We start from the raw sequence: 16063 nt of genomic DNA, 5'->3' as shown, positions 1-16063 counted from the left end.
CGAATTGCTGAAGTCTTTAAAATATCTGATCGTGATGAAATTTTCTTCATGCTGTTTCTGCCTGGTGGTTGTGTGTAGTTGACCAGTGTTGAAAATCGTTGACACGGGAGTGTGAGCCGGCCGCGGTGGTCTCGCGGTTCTAGGCGCGCAGTCCGGAGCCGTGCGACTGCTACGGTCGCAGGTTCGAATCCTGCCTCGGGCATGGATGTGTGTGATGTCCTTAGGTTAGTTAGGTTTAAGTAGTTCTAAGTTCTAGGGGACTAATGACCACAGTAGTTGAGTCCCATAGTGCTCAGAGCCATTTGAACCATTTTTGAACGGGAGTGTGACAAGAGAAACTGACATAAAAACTATTGTAGCGTAAAGAAAAAAATTCCTGCTTTCATCTAGTAAAGGCATAAGAATCCTAATAAAATGTACATAGAGATGTTTTTGTAATAGTTCTGGAGATGCAACGAAAGTATTATACATGTAAGGGAAGGTTTCCATGCGAAGAAATAAGTGTTGATGTACTTGATTGCAAGAGAGAATTCTTCAAAATCGGATGGAATTGCTGATATTTTTGTACGGTAATTTCTTTGCATACCACAGTGTCGTATCTTGCTGTGTATTGGGCATGGTGAAGCGAGGTACTGAATTGGGCTCAAATGAGAGCTAAGCAAGAGGGCATTGTGAGTGGAGTATTGCTTCTAGGCACGTTTTACAACCAATTCGTTAGGATATTCGGAATCGACAACAACATCTAAAGTAATATCGACACGAAAGTATGGACTTCTTTTTTATGTATTAAGCCATTGTTTGACACGGTCTTATTTACGCAGAGTACAAGGCTAAATATGAAATTCACGCTGTGTGTCCGTGAGCTAACTCCAGTATAAAATCAAATACGAACATATGCAGTAAACGAAAAGAATCCACACACATATGTAGGCCTTGTCGTAAAAATAATGTTAAACACATCCGCCGCTTTACTGTAAACAAAACTGTTTCTCTGGTGCAAAGTCATGTCTACTTGAGCCAGCCTTTTTCTCATACGCTGCTTAGAAATATAACTTTCCTTTGAGTTAGCCAGATAGCTAATACTCATGTCGGGTGACTAGTTCGAGTTTTGGAGAAAACTTTCGAAATTCAGTGTAGTTTCCATGTTAACTAATGCATTCTTGCCTGTTTGTGTAATTCAAGGCAGTGGGTACATCCTTGACATTTCTGACACACCTGGCTCAAATCTTATATGTTCATTATATACTACACATGCTATGCAGCTTTTAATACATCACTTGTTTCCAGTCTTTTCATACAATTTAATTCACATGAAACTAGTAGAAAAAAGTTCTCACCTCAATCATTCGATACCTTCGATTCCAATATTAGGATATTTATTAAGATACTACGAAATTACGTAGCCCTAATTGCTCCATCTTAAAGGCCATGTTGACTGCGACTAATACAGAAACCGTGAAAAATTACGCATTGTGTAGTCCCTGTAATAAAACAGAATTGATACTCCTAACGTATGCTTTAAAGGGCCCAAAACATACCGATTCAGGGAGTCTGTCGCTATCCGCGTGGCTGCCCCCGTCGGAGGTTCGCATCCTTCCTCGTGCCTGGGTGTGTGTCGTTCTTAGCGCAAGTTAAAGTTAAATAGTGTGTAAGCTTAGGGACCGATGACCTCAACAGTTTGGTCCCATAAGATCTCACCAGTTTGGTCCCATAAGACCTCACCACAAATTTCCATGGAGTCTGGATATCTACGACTTTCGATACAGAAACACAGCTCGTCGAGATGTAAAGACTTAATCGAAATACTCAGGATTTAGTTTTTACGGGCCCACGTTGTGATATAAGTCGTGTAATCACATTACAAAATAATATGAATCCAAGTGTGCGGCTTCAATTGAATTTCTGTATCGCAGTACTATTTCGGCTATAATTGCCATTATCAAACTATATACGAATAATACGTAGAATTTTATCATTATTTGCCTAACTCACTGTTCATTTACATGTTACGGCTATATGGTTGTGTGTGTGTGTGTGTGTGTGTGTGTGTGTGTGTGTGTGTGTGTGTGTGTGTGTGTGTGTGTGTAAATATCGGTATTTACGTCTAGTTATTCTTGACTTTAATTTCATATCAGTGGGTACTGTCGCTTATTAAACTGTCACAAATTCGCTAATATAAAACATAGTGATAGACAGTAATTTATAGTACCCACCGATATGAAATTGAACTCAAGAATAACTAGGCGTAAGTACCAATTTATAAACACAATATGTAGCCATAACACATAAATACAAAAAATTAAACAAATGATGAAATTCTATGTATTATTCGCGGATAGCTTCACAGTGGCAATTACAGCCGAAATAGGCCTATTGAAATGAAGATACTAAATTGAAGCAGCGGACTTGGATTCTTATTTATGTCATTACAAGAAATACCAAGGCTATGCGAGTAACTCTGGTGCGTGACAGTGATGATGACATGTAATGTTGGGCAATAAACTGAGAAAAGATGGAGATTTTCGTACACATGACTAACGGCCTTTGATTGTCTCATATTTTTCTTATTTTAGGATAAGTACACAAGGACCACCAATTCCTTAGCTTTTTTTAATTTCATTTTGACGCTGTACCCGGGAGAGTTTTTAGAAGTGCTGCTTTCCCCAGTATTGCGAGGCACTTACACATGATGAGCTCCATAAAATGCAGATGAGCACTGTGGATTATCTGTTTAGTGAGTCTGCTTGCTTCTTAAGCTAGGATTTAATATAACGACAGTGCATTCTTCAATAATTAAAAATGTTGTTTCTGGGCGGAGAGAGAGAACTGGTGGCAGACTGAATCTTTGCGTCGGGTCGTGAGGTGCGGTTTCATTCCTCATCGGGTCCGTAAAGGCATGAAGAGAAGCTTTTGAAATGCATTGCTATAGAAGAATGGTAAAGATTATGGCCTATGTACTGACTTGGTAGAAAATCCTAAGAAATTTTGGTCTTATGTCAAAGCGGTAGGTGGATCAAAACAAAATGGCTAGACACTCTGTGACCAAAATGGTACTGAAACAGGGGATGACAGACTAAAGGCCGAAATACTAAATGTCCTTTTCCAAAGATGTTTCACAGAGGAAGACTGCACTTTAGTTGCTTCTCTAGATTGTCGCACAGATGACAAAATGGTAGATATCGAAATAGACGACAGAGGGATAGAGAAACGATTAAAATCGCTCAAAAGAGGAAAGGCCGCTGGACCTGATGGGATACCAGTTCGATTTTACACAGAGAACGCGAAGAAACTTGCCCCGCCTTCTTGCAGCGGTGTACCGTAGATCCCTAGAAGAGCGTAGCCTTCCAAAGGATGGTAAAAGGAACTATAGACCTATATCTCTAACGTCGATCAGTTGTAGAACTTTCGAACATGTATTATGTTCGAGTATAATGACTTTTCTGGAGACTAGAAATCTACTCTGTAGGAATCAGCATGGGTTTCGAAAAAGACGGTCGTGTGAAATCCAGCTCGCGCTATTCGTTCACGAGACTCAGAGAGCCATAGACACAGGTTCACAGGTAGATGCCGTGTTTCTTGACTTACGTAAGGCGCTCGATACACTTCCCCACAGTCGTTTAATGAACAAAGCCAGAGCATATGGACTATCAGACCAGTTGTGTGATTGGATTGAAGAGTTCCTAGATAACAGAACGCAGCATGTCATTCTCAATGGAGAGAAGTCTTCCGAAGTAAGAGTGATTTTAGGTGTGCCGCAGGGGAGTGTTATGGGACCGTTGCTGTTTGCAATATCCATAAATGACCTTGTGGATAACATCGGAAGTTCACTGAGGCTTTCTGCAGATGATGCTGTAGTGTATCGAGATGTAACACTGGAAAATTGTACTGAAATGCAGGAGGATCTGCAACGAATTGACGTATGGTGAAGGGAGTGGCAATTGAATCTCAATGTAGAGAAGTGCAAAACGCTGCGAATACATAGAAAGAAAGATCCTATATCGTTTAGCTACCATATAGCAGGTCAGCAACTGGAAGCAGTTATTTCCGTGAATTATCTGGGAGTAGGTATTAGGAGTGATTTAAAATGGAATCATCATTTAAAGCTGATCGTCGGTAAAGCGCATGCCAGACTGAGATTCATTGGAAGAATCCTAAGGAAATGCAATCCGAAATCAAAGGAAGTAGGTTACAGTACGCTTGTTCGGCCACTGCTTGAATATTGCTCACCACTGTGGGATCCGTACCAGATAGGGTTGATAGTAAAGATAGAGAAGATCCAACGGAGAGCTGCGCGCTTCGTTATAGAATTATTTAGTAATCGCGAAAGCGTTACGGAGATGATAAACTCCAGTGGAAGACTGCAGCAGAGACGCTCAGTAGCTCGGTACAGACTTTTGATGAAGTTTCGAGAACATACCTTCACAGAGGAGTCAAGCAGTATATTGCTCCCTCCTGCGTATATCTCGCGAAGAGACGACGAGGATAAAATCAGAGATTAGAGCCCACACAGAAGCATACCGACAATCTTTCTTTCCACGAACAATAAGAGACTGGAATAGAAGGGAGAACCGATAGAAGTACTCAGGGTACCCTCCGCCACACAGGTGGTTTGTGGAGTATGGATGTGGATGTATATGTGGGCAGATCGAATAACTAATAAGAAAGTTTTGAGTCTTGAAGGGAAAAAGAAATGTATAATACGATTAAAAGAAAGGTTTGGTTGATAAAACGTGTCCTGAGGCACCACGGAATCAATTTGGTAATGGAGTGAAATGTGAGGGTAAGAACTGTAAATGGAGACCAAAGCTAGAATACAGCAAAAAAAGGTCTAATAAATGCAGGTAGCAATAGTTACGCAGAGTTGCCTACTCAGGATAGGCAAGCGTGAAGAGCTGCGTCGTACCAATCTTCAGACTGAAGACCACGACGACAGAATGCACGCCACATGCCGCGATAACCAACGCCCAATAATAGGCCCGAGTAGACTCAAATTATATTGTTTTCCAGAGGTTTAATGTATCGCGTGTGTATGACTCATGAGAGTGCAGTCAGTATTTCAAATATTAGTTGAGTGTTACTAGTAAAATTAGACGTCCAAACGTTCGAAGTGTGAATTCCTATGGGACCAAACTTCTGAGGTCATCTGTCCCTAGACCTACACACTACTTAAACACACACACACACACACACACACACACACACACACACACACACACACACAAAGGGAGGGAGACACGAACCTTCGGCGGGAGGGGCCGCGCAATCCGTGACATGGCGCTTCTAACCACGCGGTTTAGATGTTCTTAATCTAAGAAAGATCGGGGCATGTGAGTAATGTTTCAAGTGTTCCATTTTGAGGCTCCTAGACTGCCGGAAAAAAATCACAACACAGAGATAACTGGCGTGGAATAATGAAATTTCAGAAATACATTGGTTTAGCTAAAGCATTCGGTAATTAGCGTTGGAAGTTTACGAGAAAAACCACTGCAGATTTAACATTTTGCTACATTAATTATCGGTGTAACCGCCAGAATGTTGAACGCAAGCATGCAAACGTGCATGCATTGTATCGTACAGATTGCAAATTGCAGCTTACGGGATGGAGTTCCATGCCTCTTTACTTGCCGATTGATTCAGAGACGATTAATGCTGGTTGTGGATGATGTCGTCCGATAATGTCCCATATGTACTCGATTGGAGACACATCTGGTGCACGGACAGGCGAAGACATGTCGAGTATGTTGGGTTGTAACAGCGGTAGGGGATGAGCGTTATCCTGTTGGAAAACACACCTTAGAATGCTGTCCATGAACGGCAGCACAACAGGTTGAATCAGCAGATTGACGTGCAAATTTGCGGTCAGATTGCACGGGATGACGACGATGACGACGACGACGATGACGACGACGACGATGACGACGACGACGATGACGACGACGACGATGACGACGACGATGACGATAGCTGCAGTGTGTCTAGGCAGTAGGTAGCTTGGTTACAAGTGCTCACTGGGCCGCCTCAGAACACAGCCACCACTGGCCCTGAGACAGAACTGGCTTTCATCGAAAAACACAACAGACCTCCACTCATTCATCCAATGGGCTTTTGCTGGACACCGCTGAAGTTGAAACGGTGGTGGTTGTGATCAGTGGAATGCACATTGCAGGGTGTCGGAGTCGCATCTTATCTTGAAGTAACCAATTTTTAACAGGTATTCGTGTCTTCGTTGTACCAACTGCTGCTATAATTGCTGCTGCAGACTCAGTACGATGCGCCACACCAATATGCCGAGCATGACTGTGTTCCCTCTCGGTAGTGACACGTGGCCGTCTTGAGCCCGGTGTTCTTGCGACCGTTCATTCTCTTGACCACCGCTGCCAGTAATCATGTACAGTGGCTACATTCCTGCCAAGTCTATCTGTAGTGTCGCGGAAAGAACATCCAGCATCTCGTAGCCCTATTACACGACCTCTTTCAAATTCAGCGTGATGTTGATAATGACATCTTGTTGTCATCTTAAAAGCATTCTTAACTAACATCAACTCACCACGTCCTGTCTAAGGTGACTGACGCTCGCGACCGGTACAGTGCTTATTTAAAGCTAACCTGATCTGCATCTTCATCGTGACTCTACTAGCGCCGCTGAAATGCGACTGGCGCGAAATTTGAATAGAAGTCATCCCTCAGGTTTAGAAACACGCTTACAAACTTCTATTTATCTCACGCAACTTGTACTTGGTGTTGGCTTTTTTCCCCGCCTGTATATTTACTAAGATTTACTTCCACGTTTCGATTAACGATTGTGGAAGACAGTAGAGAGCAGTTATGTTTTATTTTTCCTCACGTTCTATTAGCATGCTACTTCCACTGACCCAATTTGGAATAATACTCTTTTGGTGTAATAAGATCGGAATGTAAAGGTTTTTGTTTTTAAGAAAGTGAATTTAACAAAAGACACGGTCAATGGCGGTTTGTTTTCGACGTTCTTGCCCTCGTAATAGCGCCATTGCTGCTGCGCACGTCGCGTATGTACCACCGGAGCCTCCCATAAACCTGGTACCGGCGGAGAGTGAGTGCATATACTGCAGTTTCCTTTTACTGCTCCCAAGAGAATCGTGAAGTTAAGATGGATTAATACATGCAGAAGTAGTCACTCTTCCTTAGCTTTACCGGTGAGTGGAAAGGGAAAATCAGAATTTAACTCAGAGGAGAGTACCCTTGTGATCTGCAATGTATAGATGTAAGTGTAGATTTCAAAGTATTTGATGGCAGTTGTCTGTTGTATTGCTACCTAATGGCTGTCGATGAATATTACAACATGTTATGTGTAATATGACGAAGCTGTGATTCACTTGATTGATAGTGTTTCAGTGAAACGTGAGTAGAGTTTCAAAGTACCTTTTAAGTGAGAAACAATAGGATGATAATTTGGTCTGCTGTAACGTTACGTGCCGGATAGCCTGAGGTGGTTCTTGGTAACCGACAGTCGAAATCCGGTAGAGATCCATTTATCTATATAGTCTGAACCACTAGTGAAAACATATTCATTCGGGTTAAGTTTCTTCATTGATGCAGACTTAATGAACATGAAAAGACAACCATTTAACGGGAGACTAATACAGCCGAATGTTTCTTGGTGTAGGAACCGAAGATACAGAGAAAAGTAATGTAAGGCGGTAGTGGGGTGAAACCGGGTACTGTGTTTCTGATGTGGAGAGATACAGAATTACACTTCTCAAGTCAAGAAGAGTGTGACAATATTGGTGTGCTATTGCTAATCATTTCACCGTGTGTATGAAAGTAAGTTTGTTGCACAGTATCAAATAACCACGGTTGTGTAGTTGTTAAACTGCGATTTTATCATAGTCATTACAGTTACAAAAGCTCTATTTAGTCAGTAGTATTACATGATTAGTGTGTGTTTATACATTAACAAACATTAGCAATTTTATTCAACAATGGCATGCTTGTTCCATTTTTGTAACATCTGCACTCGGTGTTTGCCTCATCATATAGTATTGCGCTACAAAATTTCTTCGTCTCTTTTTTTTTAAAAAAGACAATTAGACAATCATGGGGCGAAGAGAGCGTGGAAAGGCGAGTAGATGAAGTGTTATCAGGTAAAATGGGTTACTTGAAAGTTGCAAGAGCATTCAATGTTCCGTTTCAGAACAACGAAAAAAATTAGTGGATCATATATCAACGCTAGAGAAAAGGCTTTTTGGTTTAACTTTGAAAGATATCTGAAGACTAGCATACGATCTTGCAACAAAAAATAATTTGGAGCACAAATTAAACGATGGAACGAAGACGGCTGGAACGAACTGGTTCTACTGTTCTCTGAAGACACATAAGGACAATGTTTCTTTTAAGATTTCCAGAAAATAGTTCGATGTCAAGATTCATGGATTTCAACAAAGTAACTTAACAATATGTTTAATTTCTTAGAATGTGTATGAGGAGCATAAATTTTGTTCTTGCGATATATACAACGTCGTTGAAAGGGAATAACCACTGTTCCTAAAAGGCCATCGGAAGCTGTTGCTTTACGACGGAAAACACAGTTTGGATCCCCGGTCTCGGCTGTCGTTGTGCTTTAGTAACCGCTGAAATCTGAGCGCAGCAGTAAACTTCATGAAAACGCCTTGGTTATTGATGAAGCACCATCAGGTACCTTTGCTCAGTATCATCCTTCTGGATGGATTCAAACTTACTGTGTACTGGTTTCGAAAGTTCATTTTGTTTTCTAAGTCATCTCCAAATAAACCAGTTCACTCGATTTTGGACGGACATATCTCTCATGCGAAGAGACTCGACATGATCAGCTTAGCTCAAGAAAACAATTACTTTGTTGGCTTTCCATTACTTTGTTCCTACAGAATGCAGCCGATGGGCGTGACCTTCATGGCTCCTTTGAGCACCTGTTACCAACAAGAACCTCGTCAGTGGCTTGCAACGCATCCTGGAAGGACGGTGACCGTTCATCAGGTACCCGTCGTATGGCGGTGATTTCCTCAGAGCAGCAGGAATTTAAACTGCGGTAAATGTGTTCAGGAAAGCAGATATTTATCCACTCAACAGAAATACTTTCCCAGACTACTTGTGTGCCCTTTCAGTGATCAAAGATAGACGTGGTCCCCCCAGAGATAACTATCGTTCCAGAAGATGAAAACCTCGCTCTAGAAGAGAACCCACCTTCACAGGCAAATGTCATTCCATGCTGCAACAGAAAATTCTGCACCGCAAACAAAGAATAAACCTGAAACTCTGGTTTTTGGAAACAGAGAATGTTGAATCGTTTATGAATGAGCCCTGCTGCTCTAAAAGTTTGTAACCACAAGCTTTCTGGAGTGACACCTTGGCTACGCTGTCGGTGTTTGTTATATTGCCACCAGGTCGAGTTGCAAACAAGAAAACGGCAAATGGTAAAAGAAGGGGATAAACTGTCATTTTATGATCACAATGTAAAACTGAATTGGAATGTCAGATAAAGGAAAAGAAAAAAGTATTCAAAGCTGAAAATGCCTTTGCTGGCCCACGAAAGCTACAGTGGAGCAGGTGATGAGAAATGTTACTTTGCGCATATGAATTTTATGAATAATAGTCTTAGTTAAATTATATTTTAATAAACATTTCTGCCGCTTTTCCACTGAAAATATTTTGTCTATATTCCCGTAAAGTTAGTATATATACCCAATTTTACCCTACCAGGGGTGAAAACCAGGATGATTTGACTTTTTCTATATAAGAAACTCTCATTAAAAGATTATCGAAGCTATGAGTTTTCCATTAATATATTGTACCCAGTTAAACAATGATTATTTTTACTAAATCTGACAATATCAAGGTTAAATAGTTCAGCTCCAAAGAGCCTTATAGTAACAGCTATCCGAGCTTACCTCTCTTTTTCCTAACTGTTGTATTAATCTTTGTGATTAAATTGTTCGACAATTATAGACAATTAAGTAATAGTTTTTTTTCATACCCATTCGTATTTGATTTGGAAGATATTATGACCTAGGACGACTAACTGCTGCTTTATACGTTCAGTCCGTAGATCGCTTATTGGGAGATTTTGGCTTCGTCAGTCTTCTTCTCGAAACTTTGAATTACTTAGTGAGGACAAAGTTTTCACCACACAGAAAGAGACGAAAATCAGTACTAACGCAGAAGACATTCTTTTAAGCTGTTGTCTGGTACGCTGTCCGTTCGTGCTCTACCGCTGCACTGCCTAATAATGTTGATAAACGGTAGTTTCTCTGCATGAAAGGATTGAGTGTAAAAGATTGTAGTTTATTTGAAAATGAAACGTTCAGTCTACAACGGGGTAAGATTCTTTTTTCTTTATCTGTTACTAAAATTGTTTTCCGGATTAGGACTTCAATCAGGAAGCTTACTTTTCGCGGACAGTGCTCTTACTGCATAACCTATGTATGTAAAACATGCGACCTGAGGTCGTAGAATGAGTACTCTTAGTGCCTAGCTCTCCTACCTTCTGAACTTTACAGAATATCTCCAGCCTACATCGCTGGGCTAAACGGCTGGTAGAAAAGGTATGAGGTTTAGATGGTATTCAGTCTGAGAAGACGTATCGTTAGCCGTCCCCGGACAGCCATCCCTAAAAGCACTGGCCGCGAAATGTAAGGTTCCGGGTTGAGGTCCTCGTCATGCACACAGCTTCAATCCGCAAGGAATTTTGTCTTTAGTTCAGCAGGCCAAAAGCTTATAGGCAAATGTGAAGAGTGCAACCTATACTGCATGTGCAATGGTTGCTGTAAGACGTAAGTGCTTCATATGAGGCACTGATAAAACTTTGCAGAAACTAATCGAAATCTTTAGTTTATCCTGCAAGAGAGAAAAACACATCAGAGATGAGAGGAAAATGGATTTCGACGAACTAAATACGCCCACTTACTATAATTTTTTCATTGCGCTGACTGCTGAAAACAGTGAAATATGTTAAGGCCACGTGTTCGGTGCATAATAGAGCATGCTCCGAATTTGCAAAGGAAGGGTTTTCTTAATGTGTTTTGAGGCGGAACTACTTCGAAAATGTATCGAATAGCGAGTAAGAATGTATGGCATACAAGCAGATTACCAAATTTTCTAAATTAGCAACGTGTTGCTGCCCATTCCTACATAGTCGACCAGATATTATAGCACTAAAATCTGCTGGCGACATGTGCCACTTTCATTGCATTTTTACGAATATTGATTTATATTTTATGACCCTGTGGTACCCATGCCGTTGTTCGCACTTGATGCTCATTTGTTTCGTCATAATGCTACTTGACATTTGACACCAGTTTTCGCAACAGAGTTCAGCGTCTTACATCATCCACTTTTAAATGTTGTTCTTGGGTAATTCAGTGATAACGCTCCATTTGTCGGCAGGTCTCTACTTATAAATTATGAACTATTACTCGCCGGTGTGAAATCAACGTACAGAAACAGCACGTCTGTGGGCAGAATACGTATCTTGTGCTTAGCTGTATGAACTGCAGTCTTCCAAGATCAACGTCAAAGCTGCACTAAAAATGTGACTCCAGTAGCTTAGTTTGCGAAGCGCACCCAAATCCTTTGCTTTTGGTAACCATGAATGAAGTGTACTAGAGGTGACCAAAATACTGTATTACAAAAAGTAATTTAAGCAGTGCAGTGTATCCCCTGACCGATAGACACACTACATACTACTGATGCCAGCCGATCAAGCTTCAGTACGTATATTAGAGTTAAAAAATCCGTTATCCTTTGTTACAAATCAGCAGGAAACATTATTCGGCTTGTAGCGATAAAACCTAGTGTACATACTACGTATATAACAAACACTCTTTGTTCGTTTGTGGGGTAACGTAGCATCCGGAAAACATTTCTGACGTAACTACCATTGCTCTGAACACTTTGGCTGCTGAAATAGGAATAACATCTAGACCATACTAGTTGTTTTTGGGAAAGTTTCCTCTACTTTTCTTCCACATGGATGTGTTCTAGAGGAAAGAACTTCACTTGTTTCTTTCTTTAAACATTTGCCCTTCCTAAATTACTAATTCACTTGAGTCCTATGACAAGTGTAAATGCAGATAGTCTCAAAAGCAGAGTGAGACAGCACAGTAGTTGAGGCTCTGAACTGGCAGACGGCAGGAGTGGGTTTAAAACCCCCGTAGACCTGTCCAGATTTAGGTTTTCCGTGGTATCCTTAAATTGGTTCTGGTAAATAATGGGATGGTTGCTTTCAAAGCACGCGGACGATTTACTTCAACATCGTTGTGGTACTTGTGTTAGAGCCCCGTCTCCTATGAGCCCGTCATCGACAGGATACTGCAGTCAAATTCTTAATCAGTAGAAACTACTCCTACGATGCCTCAACCTCGACGTTACTGGAAAGCACAGACCAAGTAAGGGGCAAGAAGAGGGCGGGGGAGAGGGGAGTAGTTCGAAAACCTATGTACTTGCTTTACTGGGCTCGTGATTCGTTGAGAGGTGCAACGACACGATAAAAAAAGACTGGAATAAAATGCGATTATCAGCATTAAAAATTACACATATTGACAAAATTTTACGCAAAATATAGGTGTTATTTATACCTACACATCTGCTCACCAAACTATCTTAGCACGTGTGGCGGAGTATACATCATGCAATACTGCCAAACCCCTCCGTATGATCAACAAATGTACTCTCACTGTTGTTTCGCGAGATATGTGGGGGTCATAGGAAGTAATATTTCGTATTATAGGTAAAATATTTCTAGAGTTTTTAGATAGTTTCTTCTACGGCCTATGAAAAATAACTAATTTCCTTTGAACAGATGTGAAATAACTTACGTATAGCAGACAATTTTACTGCTTCAGATAGTTAGAACTCTTTGAATACTGTGATAAATGAATTAAGTAGAATTCTCTTCATTTTTGACACACTGTCCTTTTTATGACATAATCATAACCGGTTCCGGCCCAAGTGGCCATCTTCAGATGTTGGACAGACAGCGCCTGAACGTTTCTTTGCCAAATTCCGCTCATAGCCTCTTAAGACAGGCATTTAGGGACAAAACCGCTTATGATTGTCATTAAAAGTGATTTGTGTCAGAAATAAACAAAACTTCATAACGACTGTCGCCGATCTCCTTAAACGGAATATCGGTTTTTATATGAATTAAAGTTTCTTGGTCCAAAGTAATCTCATGAAACGTGTGACACCTAAACACTTTCGATAACTCTCCTCGGTGACGTTCCGTTCTCCGCAGATCGCGTACAGTTGTTCAATAGTTTGATTAATAACTGAACGACGAGAATGTCATAGACACAGCTGTTCAGCGGAAACATGCTTATTTGCTACACAGACATATGAAACAAATATGTGAAAATACTGCAGATATTTTACCTAGAAAGCAATATATTACCTCCTCCCGCATAAATCTTGGGAGATAATCTTGATAGCAAAATTGGAGACAATACGGAGGATCTGACAGTAGTGCATGATGTACCTTCTACCACACACTGTAATGTGGTCTGGTGAGTAGAGATGGAAATTTAAATAACAGCTGGATCTTTTGTAAAATTATAGACAATATGTAAAATTGTCAATGTTAATAATCTCATTCTTATTCCAGTCCTCGTGACAGAATTAGTGCAGTTTAATAAAAAAGAAACACTGAAAAAGCGGATGCGTTTGCAATGAACTGAGCAAAAGCAGCCTCGGTAAAGAGAAGAAGAACAACAGAAAAAAAACTGTATAGTTGCTACCATGGACACAGAGGACACAGAAAGCGAATGCGACTGTAAACTCTTTCTAATGAGATGTCGACAGTGGTTGGAGTAGTTGTACAATCTTAATGATAAATTCTATTTTTATATTCTATGGCCCACCGCAAAGACAACCTCGTAATTTAAAGATTAATGGTGAGTGAAGAACTGACGTTAGCATATCATAGGTATTCTAGCAAACGTGGTGCCATTCCTGAGAGAGCAATAATATACCATCTCAGATGCTGGACATCGTCTCGCAGCTCGTACGCAGCCTCCCTTATTAGGTTTCTAGCAGCATTTAGAAGTAGCGTAAGGCTGCAGTGCGGCTACGACTGATGTATTCCATCCGATGTTAGTAACAAGATTTTGTCATATCTTGTTTATTAAGTTGAATGTCTGTATTAGAGGCACACTGACAAAAAACGTAAAACAACCAGAATTGATAGAAAACAGAGTACATGGAAATATTAACTTCCCCAATTATAACTACACACAAAATAGTAATAACAATTTACAGTTTAGAATTTACTTAATTATACAAATTTTAATACAAATTTTAATAATGGACCATGAATGAGGAAGATGTCAGTCATCAGCTATTGATAGGATCAATCCTGGTTTCATTTGTATTGATTTGGCGAAACAGTGGAAAACATACATCAGGCATACTGTAAGTGGTGAAAAATCAGTATCGTCGTCACACTAAAAAAAATAGTACTCAGTGCGTTTTAATGTTTAACAACACGCAGGCGAATAGGACTAATACATGAAAAATATTATCGGTAATTTCATCATTTCAGTGAATTACACACACTTAAACACAATTAAATTGACCAAAAGTGATTCCTAGAGGAGAAGGGAGTAATTTTTCAGGAGAAAAGCTGTCAACCACGGGATTAAATCCTGCAGATTGTTACCCAGAGCCTTGTACTCTTAAGGAAATGCATTGGAAACGCATGCTGTAGGATGGTACAATTATTCGGATCACTAATTAGCATCCATGTCAATTTTTGCAAGCCAGTATCAAAACCATTCACAGTTCCTTAATAGCGATGGGATATTAAAAGATGTGCTGGCATCTGCGGCCACTGAAAATCATCTCAAATTCAACTAATGGTGAAATGGTATCTGAATAAAAAAAGTCGAGTCAGTTCTATGTTATTCACCAACACTATTATATTTTTACAAATACAGAAATGGTGCGTTTCCTATTCTATTTACGTCCATGCAGGAGGAATCAGAGTAGGAATGAGTTGTTCGTTTATCGATTCTGAAGGTAAAAAAAAAACATCTCCGACAAGCATCAGCCAAACAGAACTCCGTAGACCTACCTAATAGACTTAAAGAACAAAAAATAAATATACTAAAAAGGATCTTAAGCGAAACTCGGGAAATAGCTTCACGTCCCTTCCCCTCCGATTCTCCCTGGGGAGGTGATTTCACAATAAGCGCTCTGATTGACTGGATTTCAGTAGAAGAATCCGTGTAAAATATAGCGTACACGAGGCTCGTAAATTAAACATACTATGGTGCTGAGTTTTGAGGTGAAACATTTCATCTGACTACAGTGAGTCACCAAAAATACTATTCCATGCGTGCAATAGCGCCTATCCGATGGCACAAGGCTGGAGGTTAGAAAGGAAAAACAAAGATGGCCAGGTACGAGAAGGACCCGCGCTCTCGGGGGCTTGTACAAACTTAATTATGTATAGAGACAGTTCATGCATTTCGGGAATAGAGGATTTCGACGATTTTTGCCAGTTATCGACATTGATATTGGCAAGATGTCAGTCCCAGGGATTACAAAGGCTTTCGAGAATGGTTCAAGTTCTAAATTGGATAACAAATGCAAAAGAAATATTTATTTCGTGTGATATAATTGCAAATTAACAATTATCAGATTTTTCATTTCCTTGTTATGTGAACCCTTGTTTCTTGCCATATTTCACGATTCTACATCAACTGCAAGCATCCAAAAGGTTTTGATTTGTGAGTTTTGCGAGTAGCAAAGTATGTGACATATCTTTCGATTTCACTGACTTACAAGCTAACGTTTATTATAACGTCGAGAGATCATAGACCTCAGTTTGTGACATAAATTACAACTTGATACATCTACCTGATCCTGAGAAAAAGCGATCGTAATAGACAGACAGACAAGGAAGTGATCGTTTGAAGGTTCCGTTTTTTACCGACTGAGGTGCGGAACCCTAAAGTCACCTTACTGCTGCCCTTTAGTTAAGTTTGACAAAGCCGTATGCGGCGTGCCTCTCTCTCTGTCGTTACGGTCGATATTAATGGGACCAGTGAGTCGAGTA

At 40.4% G+C, this 16063-nt stretch overlaps 2 protein-coding genes across 10 annotated transcripts in view; one reads left to right on the top strand and one right to left on the bottom strand.

The window, feature by feature from the left end:
• LOC126355996 (DNA ligase 3) overlaps positions 1-16063 on the top strand; it is a 538466-nt gene that overhangs the window by 148297 nt on the left and 374106 nt on the right. The gene's annotated exons all lie outside the window — the stretch shown is intronic.
• Positions 1-16063, bottom strand: part of LOC126356001 (uncharacterized) — a 241695-nt gene that overhangs the window by 115467 nt on the left and 110165 nt on the right. The gene's annotated exons all lie outside the window — the stretch shown is intronic.

Source organism: Schistocerca gregaria, chromosome 3 (genome assembly GCF_023897955.1).
Source record: "Schistocerca gregaria isolate iqSchGreg1 chromosome 3, iqSchGreg1.2, whole genome shotgun sequence".
In the NCBI taxonomy this organism is placed as follows: Eukaryota; Metazoa; Arthropoda; class Insecta; order Orthoptera; family Acrididae; genus Schistocerca; species Schistocerca gregaria.
This window is presented reverse-complemented; position numbering and strand designations above follow the sequence as displayed.